The sequence below is a fragment of the Stegodyphus dumicola genome, chromosome X1 (genome assembly GCF_044657685.1).
Source record: "Stegodyphus dumicola isolate Sdum_Otavi_A_Nest chromosome X1, ASM4465768v1".
NCBI lineage: Eukaryota > Metazoa > Arthropoda > Arachnida > Araneae > Eresidae > Stegodyphus > Stegodyphus dumicola.
The window spans coordinates 174,808,766-174,825,026 of NC_140780.1; the positions used below are offsets into that span (position 1 = coordinate 174,808,766).

Genomic DNA, 16,261 nt, shown 5'->3' on the forward strand with positions numbered 1-16,261 from the left:
TAATAATAAAGGTTCAAAGAAAATGTATACTTTATGTAACAAAACCATTTATGTAAGTAAATTAAGATGCTTACAAAAGGATAGTTTGTGTCCTTGACTTAATTCTGTTGAATCGCATATATTAACATAGCAACTTTCTATAGAAAATGCTTTAAATATGAAATTTTTCTCTTGCGTATAAAATATATTGAAGAATGACAAGTCTTATAATCAATAGTGCTTTTATCCTGCAATCCATTTATAAAGCCTGCTGCTGAGGCATCGTCTCTTTTAATGCCTTTTCCAACAAAACCATTCTTTTTCCAGGGTGGGAAATTGTTCCTCTAAAATTTCCCATCTTACCAAAAAAAAAAAAAAAATGGATATTTCGTAAGATATGCGATTAACGGGAAACATTATTTATTCTGAAAAGATTATAAATTCAGGAATGTTCTTCTTTGAATACATTTCGATTTTGTTTTTTTTTATATTAACCCTCCCATCCTATGTAAGGTGATAAAATTTGTTTTGCAACAGAGGCGGAAAACTTCGATTATTCGAAATTCTTTATTTAAGTTGAATTAGATGTTTCTGACGTAAGAAATTTATTAAAAATTAATGTTAACATTTTTCGATAGGTCGGATTTTTTTTTACTTGAAATATCCGATAAATCGAACATTTTCAAGTGGCAATCTATGTACACTGATCGTTGTGTGTTCTTTGCATTACCTTTTCAATAATCCGGAAACAAATCTTATTTTTAAATCACAGAAGATTATGCCCCAAACCTTCTTTGCATAATTATAAGATATGACGGAAAATGCACTTCCGTGGTTTTGATTTTAATTTACTCCTTACTCGGCTGCTAATGAGCCAAAATTTTACGAAGAAATTAAACGATTCGTAACTCCTACATGCACGAAGTAGTGCGAACATTAAGATGGAAAGCAAGATTATGTTATGCACAAATTTTCCCTTTGCGTATTGAATTTGCTATGGTTTCTTAAGCATATCAGAGGTTATACTCAGTTCTTACACTTTTCTTGTCTATAGGCTACAAACTGCATGTTGTAAGAGAAAGTGATTGCGAGATATACTAAAGATTTAGCAAATATTTGAAAGCTGTCCTGATATCGAGTACATCTTAAACTAACTCTACACATGTTAACGGCGCAATTTATCGCTCACTAACAGCTAAAATTCATTTTAAATCCGGCACAGATTTTATTCATTATTCCATTTCTTCACAAAAGTAAATTTATAGAATCGTAAATTTAGAAATCAGTATTTAAACTCAACGAACAAAATTTAAATAATAGTTAGTTATATTATGTTCTGTCAAAGTCGACATTAATCGTGTATTGTAATATTATATGGCACATACCGTTTTACTGTCATTATGATTGTAATTTAATTTAATTTATTTTTGCTGGATTTAACACTCACATTTTATAGTTTGTGCAGATTATCATCGCATGCTTTGCTAAATTAAAAAGAATCCGGCCAGTCCACAGCTTGTTAGGAATAGAGATTCAAGCTACGTCAAATTCTGAAAAAGGATTTGTTTCTATAAAAAGGGAGGGACTGTGGGGAAAGAGAAAACTGCTCCTCTGATGAAATAATTTAGCTACAATTTTCGTTTTTATGTGATTTTCCTACAGATGTTTACACATTTTCGTTGTTTTTGTTTATTTGTTTCTTATGACTGATTTTTTATTTACGATTGATTCATTTTTATCTAATGTAACCTAATACCCCAACCCCGTAAAAACATTCTTTCCCCTTCTAAAAATTCTGTAGTGAAGGTTTAGTGTATGGTCTGCATGATTAGGGGATAATGGTTCCTTTCGTGATTGCTGTATTCGAGAGAAGTGACGTTAACGTAAAGATAAAATGCAAAACATCATATGGTATGCAAAAATCTAACTTTCCGTGTTGTATTTTGCAATAATTTTTATATGCATCAGGAATTATTACATTTTTTCTGTCTCTAGACTATTAACTGCATATTACAAAAATCATTGCAGAACATTGAGGTAATAAGGTTAAATAAGTCATTGCAAGACATAGGGAAAATTTAACAAATATTTTAAAGCTGTTAATTTTATCAGTAAGTATCTTTTTATAAATTTTTCAAAATATTTTTAATCAATTTCATTGCAAATCTTTTCCTTACATTCAATTTAAATAACAGTTTCTAGAGTCTCTTGAGATGCATGCTTTATGGTGTTTAATTTTTTAATTTTCTGCTGCTTATTCCTTCGCGTATGTGTGTGAGTGTGTGTATATGTTACCGAGACGTATGAAAGTCGGCATTCTATAGAATACCTAGCTATTTTATAGAATGCCAAAAACTGGCCTGCAATGTATGAAAAGATTAACATTTCACACATTTCCTACAGCGGCAAAGTATGAAATACATATCTGATTCGTTTCGAATTACGAGATTACAGTCGGTGGAGGACGATACATGACGGCGACATGCTTACGGAAGAGATTTCCATTTATGCTAGCTGTTGCGTGTGTTTAAAGGAAACCAGTGATGCTTATGCATGCAAATACGTGTCATAACACAAATTCACGTCTTCTGTGATCATGCTAGTAAAGATAATGAAATTGATATAATAAAATAAAGTAATAATTTTAAATAATTACCTTAACATGATTGTTTTCATATTTTACCTAAATATCATCTGCCATTCTGAAGAATTCTATATACAGTGCCTAAAAAAAGTATATAATAATTCTCATATTTCATGCTTTGCCCCCAAACGCCAGGTATTCTGCAGAATGCCCCGTTTCATACATTCTCGGTGGCATATTTCACAAATTCCCATCTGCGTAGCCACCGAGGGAGTGGCTTCTAGGATGGACCAATGGGCATCCAGTAATATTTCTGTCATAATCTTTCGCGTGCTTTAAGATTTAAACAAGGTGGTTGAAAATATTCTGCCACGCAATTTTCTGTACAAAATAATTAAAGCATCGTCGATTTCTTCTGAAAATTTTCATTGCGAAGTTAGATCAAATATAAGCAATTGTGAAGATTTCGTTACCTGGCTGAAAGAATTTGAAATAAATACAAACAAAAAGAATGCAAGCATTGAAACAAGAAAACACTAAATTCACTGTAACACGTCCAGCCTTTCTCAGCTCAATTAAAACAAAACTATACACTTGAATTCTCTTAATCCGCAGGTGTTAGTAAATCCATAATATTAGAGGCTAATTGTAACTTGAGTCATTTTCTCGAGAGCGATAATATGCCGTGAACATCAATCCAAATATTAATGCGTGATAAAAATCGCGAAAGTGAAATGTCAGCGATTAATTAAACGAAAGCACTACGAGATTTTGTATTATTTATAACTACGAAACAAATACAAATTAAAACATAACATACGCTCACATGCATGAAGAATTAGCGTCACAAGAGCAGTAGAAGCTCATTGGTCCATTTTCGAAAGCCCTCCCTCAGTAACTATGCTGATGTGCACTTGTGAAATATGCTTACCGGTGTATATATATATGTATATATAGAAAGAGGATTGAAATATATATACAGTGCTGCTAAAAAATAAGCAACAAAGGCAAAATACGGAATAAAATGAAAACTGTTTAATGGATATGTGTGAAATTGATCCAAGAGTTTGGTGTCTCATTACTACACCACATAGTAAACAATAAAGCAAACACATACAAACACAAATGTATTAAGACTATCACATCGCGAAATACCAAACGGGGAGAAGACTAGTGCAATGGAAACAACACGCTAATAACGGGCACGGCACTCTCTAGTTAAAATGCATACTTGTCAAAGGCGAGGCAAGCTGACAATAGTGTCGCTTGTTGTGGCAGCAGCTATAGGAATGCATGCCGGAGCTACTTTAAGTGCCTGGCGGCACATTGCGCCATGCTGCCATCCGTCGTCCCAACATATCCCACACGTACTATATGGGATTCATGTCCGGCGATCTAGCAGACTATCGCAGATCTGCACTGGCTTTACTCTCCAAATAACTCTGTACCACTCGAGCTGTATGCGGGAGAGCGTTATCGTTCATAAATATTACGTCTGTACGGATTACAGCGACAAAAGAACGCACAACTGGGTATAGAGTTTTGTCAGGATATTGGACATCTGTGAGGAAACGATTAGAAATCATGTAGAGGTCAGTGCGGCCGTTCGTTACTATACCAGTCCATACAAGTACGCCTCCTTTACTGTAATGGTCTCTTTAGGCGATGGTTGGCACCCGATTTCATGTTCCTGACTTTCGCCATGCCATTATACTTCGGGAATCGTTCTGGATGTAAAATCGAGACTCATTCGTAAAGAGTACGTGGCCCCACTTGCTCTAGTGTCCAACTGAGATGTTCACGGGCCCATTTCAAACGCGCTCTGGTATGCGATAGGGATAAAGGAGCACAAACCAAATGTCGTCGGACGTACAGACCCTCTTTATGCAGTCGACGCGACACCGTTTGTTGGGTATGGCCGTTCTGCCGAGATTTGCGACGCCACTTGTCATGCTGTTAGTGATCTACGGCGCCTTTCACATAGCAACAGGAAACGATATTCTACCGTTGTGGTAATCCTCCTGCGCCAGATCCATGTCTTCTTAGAAGGGTTTTGTTTGGTATTGCTGAAAATTTTATTGCATCAGAAAATTTTGCATGTGTAATAATGAGGAAACCTACCAGTAAGAAACAGGCAACAAGAAATTTTGTAGAGATATTAGGTTCTTTCTTTCTTTTTTTTTTTTTTTTTTTTTTTTTTTGAAAAAAAAAAGAGGAGACATGAAAAATGAGCTCGCCTTCCACGGAACTCGAACTTCGGACCTCTCGATACACGCCGAGAGTGTTGGTCATTACACCACGAAGGCATGCTAAGAAGGTGGGAGAAATACCTAATGTTCTCCCCTTTTTAAAGGGAGACTGAGGATTAGGGGACCCAGTCGCCAAGTCCTGGTGGTGTAGAATCATCATCCATTACACTTTTTTAGTTCGAGCGCGTAGATACATTAGGTTATTTAGAAGCAGAAGACATGACAATTTAGCAATTCCATCGTCGGGACTTGAACCTCGGACCTCTCGATACGCGCCGAGTGTGCTAGCCATTACACCACGAATGCATGCTAAGAAGATGGGAGAAATACCTTGTAATTTAATCTCCATGTAAGTTTCTTGCTCCTAAATATTAAGTGCCTACTTCCAAATTAATGGATTTTAGGTTTGTACATGAAATACTAAAATAGAAATAATTTTAATCTGTAAATAAAACTGACATGCAATGAAATTTCTTTATTTTAGTTTTCTGTCAAGTTCCAAGTAACCTTCTTCTCTCGAAGTGAAAATTAAGATTTATGTATACATTCTTATGACTATATGGTTTAATAATTCTACGAAAGCTCATGGTAATTCCTAATGTTATCTAAAGGTGATTATCATAGGTAAAATGTTTTATCTATCCTTATTTCCCAAGCTGTAAGGTGAATTAGGACGATCTTGTTTCTTATCACGGAGTGAGACATTGGGGTAACTTTTTGTTAGGATATCTGTAATTTATCTATAGGGAAAATTTTGATCGAAATTATTTTTATATAAACTAAATATTTTAATTAGTCTTTTTAATAATTAACTTTTAAAGAAATTCCCTTGTATTTGGATCATGATATTTCAGATATTTTCAATAATATAAAAAGTATTGTTTTGAAATTACAGTTCCTTCAAAAATGGGTTTTTAAATTCTATTTTAATTCTCTTTGCTAATTAGTTTATCTAGCTCCAGTAATGATGGAAATATTGAATGTTCAGCGGACACATTGTGCTGTATTTTGTTACATGCTGATTTAGTAAAATGTACTTTTTCTAAGCCCAAAGAATGGTTATTAGTCTAGAAACGGCATTTGCGTCAAATCACTATAAATGGCTATATCCCTTGTTGCCACCAAATATTATCGCCCTGTATTATATTTAAAGAAATTAAGTAATATGGACACCCGAATATTGGCAGCTGGAAGACCGAATATTGAATTTCTAATTTGCTTTATTCTCTAGTTCATATTTTTTAATCTTTAATGAATTTTTGTGTAACACTTGTGTAAAATAAAGAAAGATTATGAAAGTTTTCAATCTGTTATAAAAATTAGTCTCACGATTTCTTTTATTACGTCACCAGAATCAAAACTTGTTTCAAAATGTAAGTTCAAACTTGTTTTTGAAAATAGGTCCTTTCCTCTTTCCATTTATTTGTTAGTTTCCTGAATGTTGCTCAAGCATTTCATTTTATATATATTAGCAACTGTAGCTATGATAGTTTCATCTCAAAAATCGTTTTAAAAAAAGGATAGTGCTTTATTCAGATATATTATGAATTACTTAAAGAATTGATTTTAGACTAATTAAAAGTATCAATTTACAGACGGGAATGTTTTCCCTGCTCAAATATGCTAGAGTCTCGGAGCTATTGTTCAGCAAATATAGTTTTCTTTGATACCGCAGTTTATTTATGCAAACTGAAATCACTGTCTTTTTTTACGGTGAAACTTTATTAGAATTATTAATAAATTGCAGCTCGTATCTCTTAATTGCGTTAACATTATGCTGTTTACGGAAATGATATCAGGATAATTGAATACCTCTAGTTTAAAGAAAGTGAATGTTTTTTTTTCTTTCTGTTGTGCAAATAACCGGAAGTTAAAATCATTGCTCAGCAAACAATGCTTTCTTTTGTGACTTTCTACCTCTTTCTTCAAATGAAGATTCATCAGATTTAGTATATATATATATATATATAATATTGAATGAACTTAAATATTATATGTATATATATATATATTGCGTTAGTTTTATGAAGTGGTAAATATTCTTGCTAAATAATATAAAAACCCTCAGAATTTCTTAAAGAATTCCATTTCTGCTGAAAGGAGGATGCCCCTCAGACATTCTAATTCCTGTTGATGAATTTACGCATATCACATTAAAATTAAATTGAATAACTGAGATTCCACTCAAAGAGGAAACAATTCTTGGAAGAAAAATATAATATCAAAGCTAGTTTTCAAACATGTTCTTTCACAAAAACCCTCTTAGCGACTGACTTTTTAAAGTGATCTGGCAACATGAAGTAATGCCATAAATGTAAGATTTAATACCACTTCTAACACTTGCCTCGTTGGAACGGCAAGAATATGGAAAAAATGCTATAACATAAACAAACAAAAAACTTTTATATCCCAGTTATTTTCTTATACACCTTTTCCCTCCTCCCTTTTCTGCATTATATATTACTTTCAAATCAAATCCGAGAGATCACAAGGGAGAATATTTCGTTCCTCCGTGTCACGAAAAAAGTCCAGCTTCAGTTGGTATGTTCGGTCGCCTAGTGTTTGTGTACGCTGTTCTGAGGGTATTAAACTCCGCTGACTTTGACTCACGACATCAAATAAAAGAGAGCTTCAATTTGTATCCCGGGACCGTCTTCTGGTTTATTTTTCATATTCCATGATCTTCAGCTGTATTAGATATGTATCCAGAGATATCAGCTCCTATAAGGCATATAATAATTTGTAATATTTCTTAATTAAGGAAGTTTATTGAAAGGTAAGCGAGGTTATTAAGGTATCCGACCTCGTTCGGGTACCATTTTTCAAGAAATGGTTTTAATTTTAACTATAAACGTATTAATTTGAAGATAAGCATATTAATGAGTGAAAACAGCTGAAAAAGTAATGCTAAGTAATTTTAATTTTGAAAAATAATGAAAAAAGGGATAATTTTTGCTTAAATTTTGCCATTACGGCAACAACCACGGTGAACAATGTATACATAAATATATATTTTTTTTAATTTGTATTTATGTTTACACTTGTTTTGTATGCAATGAAGCAAAATAATTAAGAAATATTCATATGTTCTTGAGATATGTCAAAATATATAATATTAACTGCATATTTTCCTATTATTGCATCCAAAATCTAAGAATAAAAAGTAACAATTCAACTTCTAATTAATATTTCTAAAATCTTCTGCTTCAGAGCATGTATCAAATTATATGAAACATGCATAGAAAGTATCATTTAGTTTTATTCATAAAATTGTGAGCTATGGCTGTTACCATTGGCAATATTTACTGGAAAAAACATTTTTAAGAAAACAAGTTTAAAGTTTTCATAAAACAATTTCTTAGTGAAAAAAAGCATCCCTGATAATTAAAATCCCCTTCTTTTTAATTGACACCTTGTTTGTATTTTCACAAACATTGCGCTTTTTCTTTCGAACAAAGCGTAATTTTTTTCTTTGGGTTTTTGTAAAACTTGCGGAATGGCGCCAAGAGTCATGATTTTGCACTTTATCAAGTTTTAGAATTCCCTGCTCAGTGTTAAATTCAGAACACACAGCTAACCTTGAAAATGCTTCAAGCAAACCTATAAATCCATAATTAAATAACATTAAATAACAACACTTACATTGCTCCAAACGTTAATGTTCGCGAGGAACAATTTGCAATAAAATGTAATTAAAACGTTCTTTGATATTTTGAGTTTTGCCATGTGTGCACTTTTTTAATCATTCTTGTTTATGTAGTCAGCTCCATATATGTAGGTTTAATTAAATTCAAAATATATGTTGATATACCAGAGGTTTTTGGCTGATTTTTTTCTTTTTTCAATCGCACATTGATAGTTGCACCAACTCGTTGATTGAGGAGGGCATTGGCTTCGAAGAAGAGCTACAATGGAACAAGCAGCTAGTACAGTTTGCTGCATCTCAATTAAGTTTCCAACATTACTTCTAATTGCAATCCCTAATTCTGTAGTTTATCAATAAAAGAACCAATCAGTTTACCTTTCCCTTTCAATCCAGGAGTGCAGTTTTTTATTTTTCGTAGTCCACTACTAACCCTTTTCTGTACATGTCCAATGCATCCCAGTTTCTTGACCGAATCTTTACCATATATATTTTTCACAATTAAAAACCCCTTAGAATCTCCATCCTCATAATACTCTGTGTACTTTAGCTTTCGTAATTTAATAGATCATTCAAAAAGCGAATAAACACTAACTGCTTCCATACCCGAAGCTGCTTCTTTATAATTTGCATAATAATTATGTTACGCTATACATATTATGAACTATATGTCGTGCTGAAGATTGCATTCCATTTTGTTTAGTTTGTTGCAAATAATGCACAAATGTGATAGAGCCTTTAAATCAAGACTGTCAACGCAAATCGACAATGCAATAACACATCCATTCAACGTGGAATACCCTCTGCGCCAAACTAAATACGAAATTAAGGGAAAAAAAAACTACCGCCAGATTCTTAAAATGTATTACAAAATATCTAAACTTAGTACGTTGGTTTATAATTTACAAAATCTTGATGATAAAGTTTCTAAATAGGTATGTCTATTTAAACACTCACTTCAGGTCCAGAATATTGGAACTTCCGGTTTATTCCGTTACAGAAAAATTCTTATAACTTCAGTTCTAATTGACATATCAACAAGCAAAAACTTGTATTTGATAGCTAAAGATGTATTCTTTATGATAATGTAATAAAGTAAAAATCGAAATTTTGTCCGAAAATTGTCTTTTGTACGAGGTCGGATACCTTAATATAAAGGAATGTCATGCGAATATTTAAATGATATGTAGTAAGTGTTATTACTCTGTTAATGCACAAATTTGTCAATAATAAACTGATGTGCAATTTTTCAATCAAAATCGCATCACAGCAAATCTCATTAATGTTCGATATTTATTTACCTTTACATCCGAGATGAATTCATCACAGCACCAAAGATCGTTTTTGTCTACGTATCACAATTATAACAATTTCAAACGCATTCCTGTCGCAGTACAAAATTCCTGTGATGCTTCTAATATCGAACATTAATACCGAGGATAATTATGGCTATATCCTTATAAGGTATTTCTTGCACTTTCCTAGTGCGCCTTCGTGGTGTAGTGGTTCTGCATGCTGGGCCGGTATTCCAGAGGTCCGTGATTCGATTCCCGGCGAAGGCGTTGCATATTTTTCATCTCTCTGGCTTTTCCAACTAACCTAATGTATCTAAATCCTAAGTAAAGGTTATTAAGCATGTCCTAGACCAATTTCGTTTATTCTTATTAAAAGCTTCCAACCGACCACGCCACATATACATACGTCCAAGAATACTTTTGCTGACCCTGCTAAATAACTTTTTCCACATGCATTTTAAAATGTGCCCAAATATCAAAGGATGTTTATTAGAAGAAACAAAGTTCAGGCAAAAAAAACCAAGGACATTTGGTAATTAATATCAAGAACCATATCATAATCATAATATCAATACCTTTTTCTTGGCATTTTTAGAAAATCTGTGCTTTTCGCAGACAGACATCAAGGCAGTTGAAGGGTACGTAAGAATTATGTTAATTTTATTAACAGTTAAATTTTAAGTTAAAGTTCCTTTCCTGTCAAATTCTTAACTTCAACTTACTACTTCCGGCCAGAACGTAGTTTTAGAATCACTCTGAATACTTTATGAGGAGGAGCGGTATTTAAACCGCCAAGTCTACTTGCTGAGTTAGAGAGAATCAGAGTTTCTGATTTGCGCGCGTCTGCCTTTTGGCTACTCTCTTACAAAGCTGTTATTATGCTCGGCCGTACTCAGGCCCTTGATAAGCTTCGTAGTCAAATAGAGCTACTAAGGGGTCAACTAGATTAGAATCTTGATACCTTCGGCTATATCTCTTTAGTTAATCTTAGTTTTAGTTTATTTCTTAGTCTCTTAAATTCAAGCCCAACTGTCGGCTTTTATTGTACACTCCAGTACGGAGTTTTGTTCAATCTTATTGGAATAATAAAGGGTTAATGATTATTTCATCTTGTTGTTTCTTGTCACACGAACTTAAGCGATTATTCGCTAACTAGCTCTTAAGGTAATCTCATAATTGCAAATACTCAGTGATAAACCCCACAGGATCAAAGAGGTATCTGCTCTCTAAAACACTTCCTAACCCGGTATTTATTTACACCTACACTACACAGGTGATCTTTACTCATAATCACAGTTTAACTCTACACGTAACCTAAGCACAATGTTGAGCCTAGAGTGCCTAATTTACTGAAAACATGCACTACTAAACAGTACCGCTAAATTTGATATCGCAAGATTTAAGAAAAGGTTAATCAGAACTTCTCTTTCAATGTTAAAATTGGTTTCTATGTTAAGCAAAATTTCTTTTTTTTTCATGTGACATTATGAACTTGAGGCTGCATACTGCGTTGTTTGTCTCAGGATTCGAGTTACCCGCTGAAGCACTTTAGTTGATTGAATATTTCAGATTTATATTCAAGCTATTGTTTTAAAGTTGCGCCGTTGTTGCGTATACCGCTTACCTGTGTTTCATCGATCTGACATTACTGTTACTGTATACTGAAAATGCACTTTAGCTTATAAAGATTTTCAGGCAAGATTTGTCCAAGTTCATTCAAATCTGAGTAGCAATAGCTAGTATTGCTTGTAAACAGTCCTTCCATTAAAGATAGTCTTAAATAAAATAGTTCTCAGTTTAAATAAAAAGCATGTCTCAGTTAAAAGGAATTAGCTTATTTTCGGGGGAAATATTGTTGTGTGGAAAAGAAATTAAAAATTTATCATACAGTGAGCAGGATTTAATATTCCTCTTAAATAGTGTATTAAAAATTATTTAACGCTTACAATAAGCTAATTTTTTATTTTAACAAACATACATAAAAACGCTTTTAGAACTTATTGATGCAAAGAGATTCTTTTCATGTTATATAAAATCAATATTACTTAACAGTTTTATTTATTTGCAGAATTCATTTCATTTAATTTTCATTTGAAAGTAGAGCTTTGCTTTAAACTTTAAAGCTGAAGATTGCAAAATATTTTCTTAACTTGTCATTAACTTGGAGGTTAATTACGATCTAAGTGTATTACATTTGAGAATATATATTTCCGTAACGGTATAATGTTAAGTTGCATCTTTTGAAGAGTATAAATTTGTGTGCGTAGAGGTTAAAGCATTATTTGCAGCTAAGACAAGATTCTTATTCAAGTTTCAGTTTAAAACGTAATAGTTATCATACTTTGTATTATATACGTATACATATATAATATGTGTATCATTGGTAGACGGATCGTTAGAATTGTGTTTATAGAATTAAGGCAATGCGTATACAAAAGATTGAAATTTAAACTCAAGATGCCTTTCTAAAATGAAGGTTGACTATAAAACATTAGGATCCCATAATATTTTCTAATTGTAATATGGCAGAAGAAGTACAGTAAGACGAAGATATTTTACTAACCCTTAATAATATGTAACCTGCTAAATATAAAGTATTCATAATGTAGAATGATTCTAACATTCATCCCTAATTATCTCTCTTTTTAAAAACAATTTTTCTGTAAATCATCTTTTAGAGTCCGATGAAATCACTTCTAGCTCAATGCTAAGGACCTAGGAATTTAAGGAGATTCGAACACAGAATCGTCTTGTCTGCAGTAGACTACCGCTGCTCCACTAAAATCGTTATCGTGATATCCACTTGATAATCTTATGACTAACATTTACTTCAAAAATGGTTGATGTCTTTTTTCTGGTTTGCGCAGTTCGGTTGCTGGATTTCTGCTACACCGATAAGTGACATTGCCTACTCTATAAAAGTTTTATTTTAGTCCGCCCGCATTGAAAGAATTCAGCCTTCAAATGAAATTCGAACTCAGGACCTCTCTATGTGCTGACAAAAAAGCGAATATTTCAGCGAGGGGTCCCACAAATTTAATATTTATTGGAATTTTGTCGGCCAGATTCCCGCTCACACAATACATTTTATATAAATAAAGAGAAAGTTTAATAGGAATCGAAAACGTGTTACCTTTCTGAAGAGAGGGTTCCCCAATATTCAGTAAGTGTTGAATTCCTACTTTTACGTATCTGTATATAGGATATCATCGTTGTTTCGATGCTTTAGCTATAGTTAAGCCGATATTTTTATCTCAGGAAAAAGGAGCAGAATTCACTGAACGGTCATGCGGTAAAACGTGATATTACGCGAAAGCTTCACGATTTGCCCTGACAGTTCCTCGAAATCTTGCAAAACATTCGCAGCCAAGAGTTTGCAAAACATTCTCAGCCAAAAGTTTGCAAAGCATTCTCAGCCATTAATAATTTCTTAAGCGAGGTTAGTCTCCGAACCAGTAGTCATTGGGCATATATGGGGTTCTTCGCAGACACTAAATAACATTTGCTGTTATATTCTTACTTATCTCTGGTAAACAGCTGTTTCTTTCCTGGCGATCTGGGTCAGCAACTTTCATTTTATGTAACTCTGTTTTATGTTCGGCACCATGTGCATATCACTGATATATTACTATTGTAGTTAAAAGGCGAAGATAACAAATTATAAGGAATTTTTTCCCTCCTTCCGACATGCCTTCATAATGTAACGATAGACCACTCAGTGCGTATTCGAGAAGTCTAGTTCGACTTCCGGTGAGGGTATTGCACATTTTTCAAGTGAAAAATACTTCATTAAAACCTCATGACTCTACAAAATGACTCAGTATAAATGTGAAAAGGAAAGAATCAGACATAAATTTTAAGCAAATTTAAACTATCCTTAGTTATTAGGAACTGTGTTTTTTCCTTGGAATTGATCAAACGATGAGTCGTGTGTTGATTATGAGAAACTAGTTTAATTTACAGTTTAAAAACTAGTCTGAATAAGTATGATGTATAACATCCTCGCCTAACTGTTGTCGATACAAACATGGTAAGCTTTTTTTTCCCATTTATTTTGAAGAAATAATTAAGCTTAGTAACACTTTATCGTTGAATTAAAAAACCTTAATTCAAAAAGCGTGAAATTTTACTATCTTTTTTTCCATTACTAAACGAAAGACCTTGCGGTGCACTAGAGTTTTTTTAATGGTATTTTGACACCAGGTTTAGTATAATTTCTTCTGTGCATTAATTTACTCTGGAAAAGTATTTTTCGTCTAAAATAGTGTTATATTTTATTAAATCTGACAAATTAATTTATTCGTTTATCAAATTTCAGCAGAACTTTTACACAGCATTTTTGTTAGTTGTAGTTTGCTTGGTATTTCCTTCATTTAAACAAATCCTTAAGGTCAAGCATTTGTATTGGACACACATGATTTCATATACGTATTTACTCACTTATCGGGAAACTGAAAGCATTACCAGCACGTGAAAGTCGTTTTATTCCGAATTAGGTAATCTTAGCTAGTAGTTCTTTTTATTAATATTCAAATAACTTTTTATTTAGATGAAAATTTTAGAAATGTTTCCATACCGATCTGATAGTGCATATTTCATAAACTATCTGCGTAGCATAGATTAAATATATTACTGTCTTTTCATAATCAAATTAACCATTAAAGCTACTATGAATACCTTTTCCTTTCATCAATTTCTACATATTTGTATGAGATTGTAGAGCTGGTTCACGATCTTCTAAGATTGAAAAGTGATTCGAAAACGCTTTCATCCACGTACTTGTTTTAACTTTGGAGTTTCAGTTAGTGTTCTTGTTGAGACTATAAGGTTTTGCCTTAAACATTTTGCGACTTGGTGGTTTTACTGCTAATAGTTACAAATGAAAATGAAATCTGCATTCTTGAATTTGAAAATGCGAATGAGCGTTAGTTCTGTGAAGTATTATGCTAGTTGAAACGTAGTAGTAAATGAGTTTGAAAGTATTCTAAGTCATGCGTTTTTATTTTGATTTCATAAAGCTTGATAATAATCTATCCAAAATATCAAGGTATCACTTGTAGTATATTTTAAAATTATGTACTTTATAAATGGCTTTCAAATTTACTTTCAGTCGCTAATGCTGATATAAAAATAACTTAACGCAACTAAGCTTAAAACAATGTCATGTTATCAAGTTCTGTACATCTTTTCTTCTGCTATCAAATGCCTTTCGTCATTTGATAAGCATAATCGTAATTCGTGTATTTTGAAAAAATTATTGAGAATATAGCTATACTGTTTCGATCATTGAAACTTTTTTGTTACCATATGACTGACTTCGATAATAAGGCTGCTACTGAGTCTGTGAAAAATGAATAGCAAGAAAAGTATTAATATATAGCATAGTGTACATTTATAAATATAAATAAAATTAATAATTAAAATAAAAATTTTTCGGAAGATAATTAATTAGTATCATACTTGCTACTTGATTACAGAATAAAATTTTAATTTAGTTTCTTGTTCCTGCGATATTTTTTGTTCTCATTACTGTTGATTTTTGCCAGGGTTTCATGGTAATCATTTTTAAGCTCATTATAGTTTTAACAAAGGAATGCCATGAGGAGTTGAAACGATTTATCTTTTTATCTCTTTTTTTTCCTCTTTCACGCATTTTAATTAAGTTTCGATTTTAAAGGTATCCTATTAGAAACACTGCATTTTTTAATTATTTTTAATCTTACTCTTTTTAGTTCGGTTTTATTAATTTTCTTTATTTTTTCTCTCGTTATTTTGCAATTTAGGCTAACTAAAACGTCCTTTATTTCTTTTCTTCTTTACCGACAATTTGTAATATTCATGGCTTTCACACACTTGGATGTTAAAATTACTTTTTTCATCTTTATAGTAAAGTAATCACTGTCAAAATTCGAATATGTGTCTTAAGTATTTCTATCAAAAATAATGAATTTTGGTTTTAAAAATGCCATGTATCCTCTTTTTAATGTTATACTTTTAGTGCTCTGTTAAGAGTACACATCAATAATATATGTAGATATAATCACAAATCAATATATATATATATATATATATATAAACACTAAACGAATCAATACTGAAAACTAAATTGCAAATACAATACATGACACAAACATATATTGCAACGGTCCTCTCTGATTGGTTGAATTTCTCCAGTTCCCGGCGGGTTTTAGCCGCCCGTACAAGGAGGTCCGTTGAATGAAGAGAAGTGAATTACTCTGACATGAAATGTAAACACTGACCGAAACGAAAATCTTGGAAAATCTTATGCAGCTGTAAGATAAAATGATGATAAAGATGAAACAAAATCTAGATTAAATAGTTGAAAATAATAAAATATATACAAGCACTACCATCTAACATTATGATATATAGTTCTGGGCCGTTTATGCGGCTGTTCGATTAGATAGTCGTACTCCCCTATGTTTTTAATAACTTCGTGAGGGGAGGAATCACATTTTTCGTAGGAATTTTTTTAGTAGAAAGTTTCTGC

At 32.5% G+C, this 16,261-nt stretch overlaps 1 protein-coding gene across 5 annotated transcripts in view; it reads left to right on the forward strand.

The window, feature by feature from the left end:
• The window catches only part of LOC146993359 (CUGBP Elav-like family member 2), a 1,246,960-nt gene that overhangs the window by 842,749 nt on the left and 387,950 nt on the right, over positions 1–16,261 (forward strand). The window lies entirely within an intron of this gene.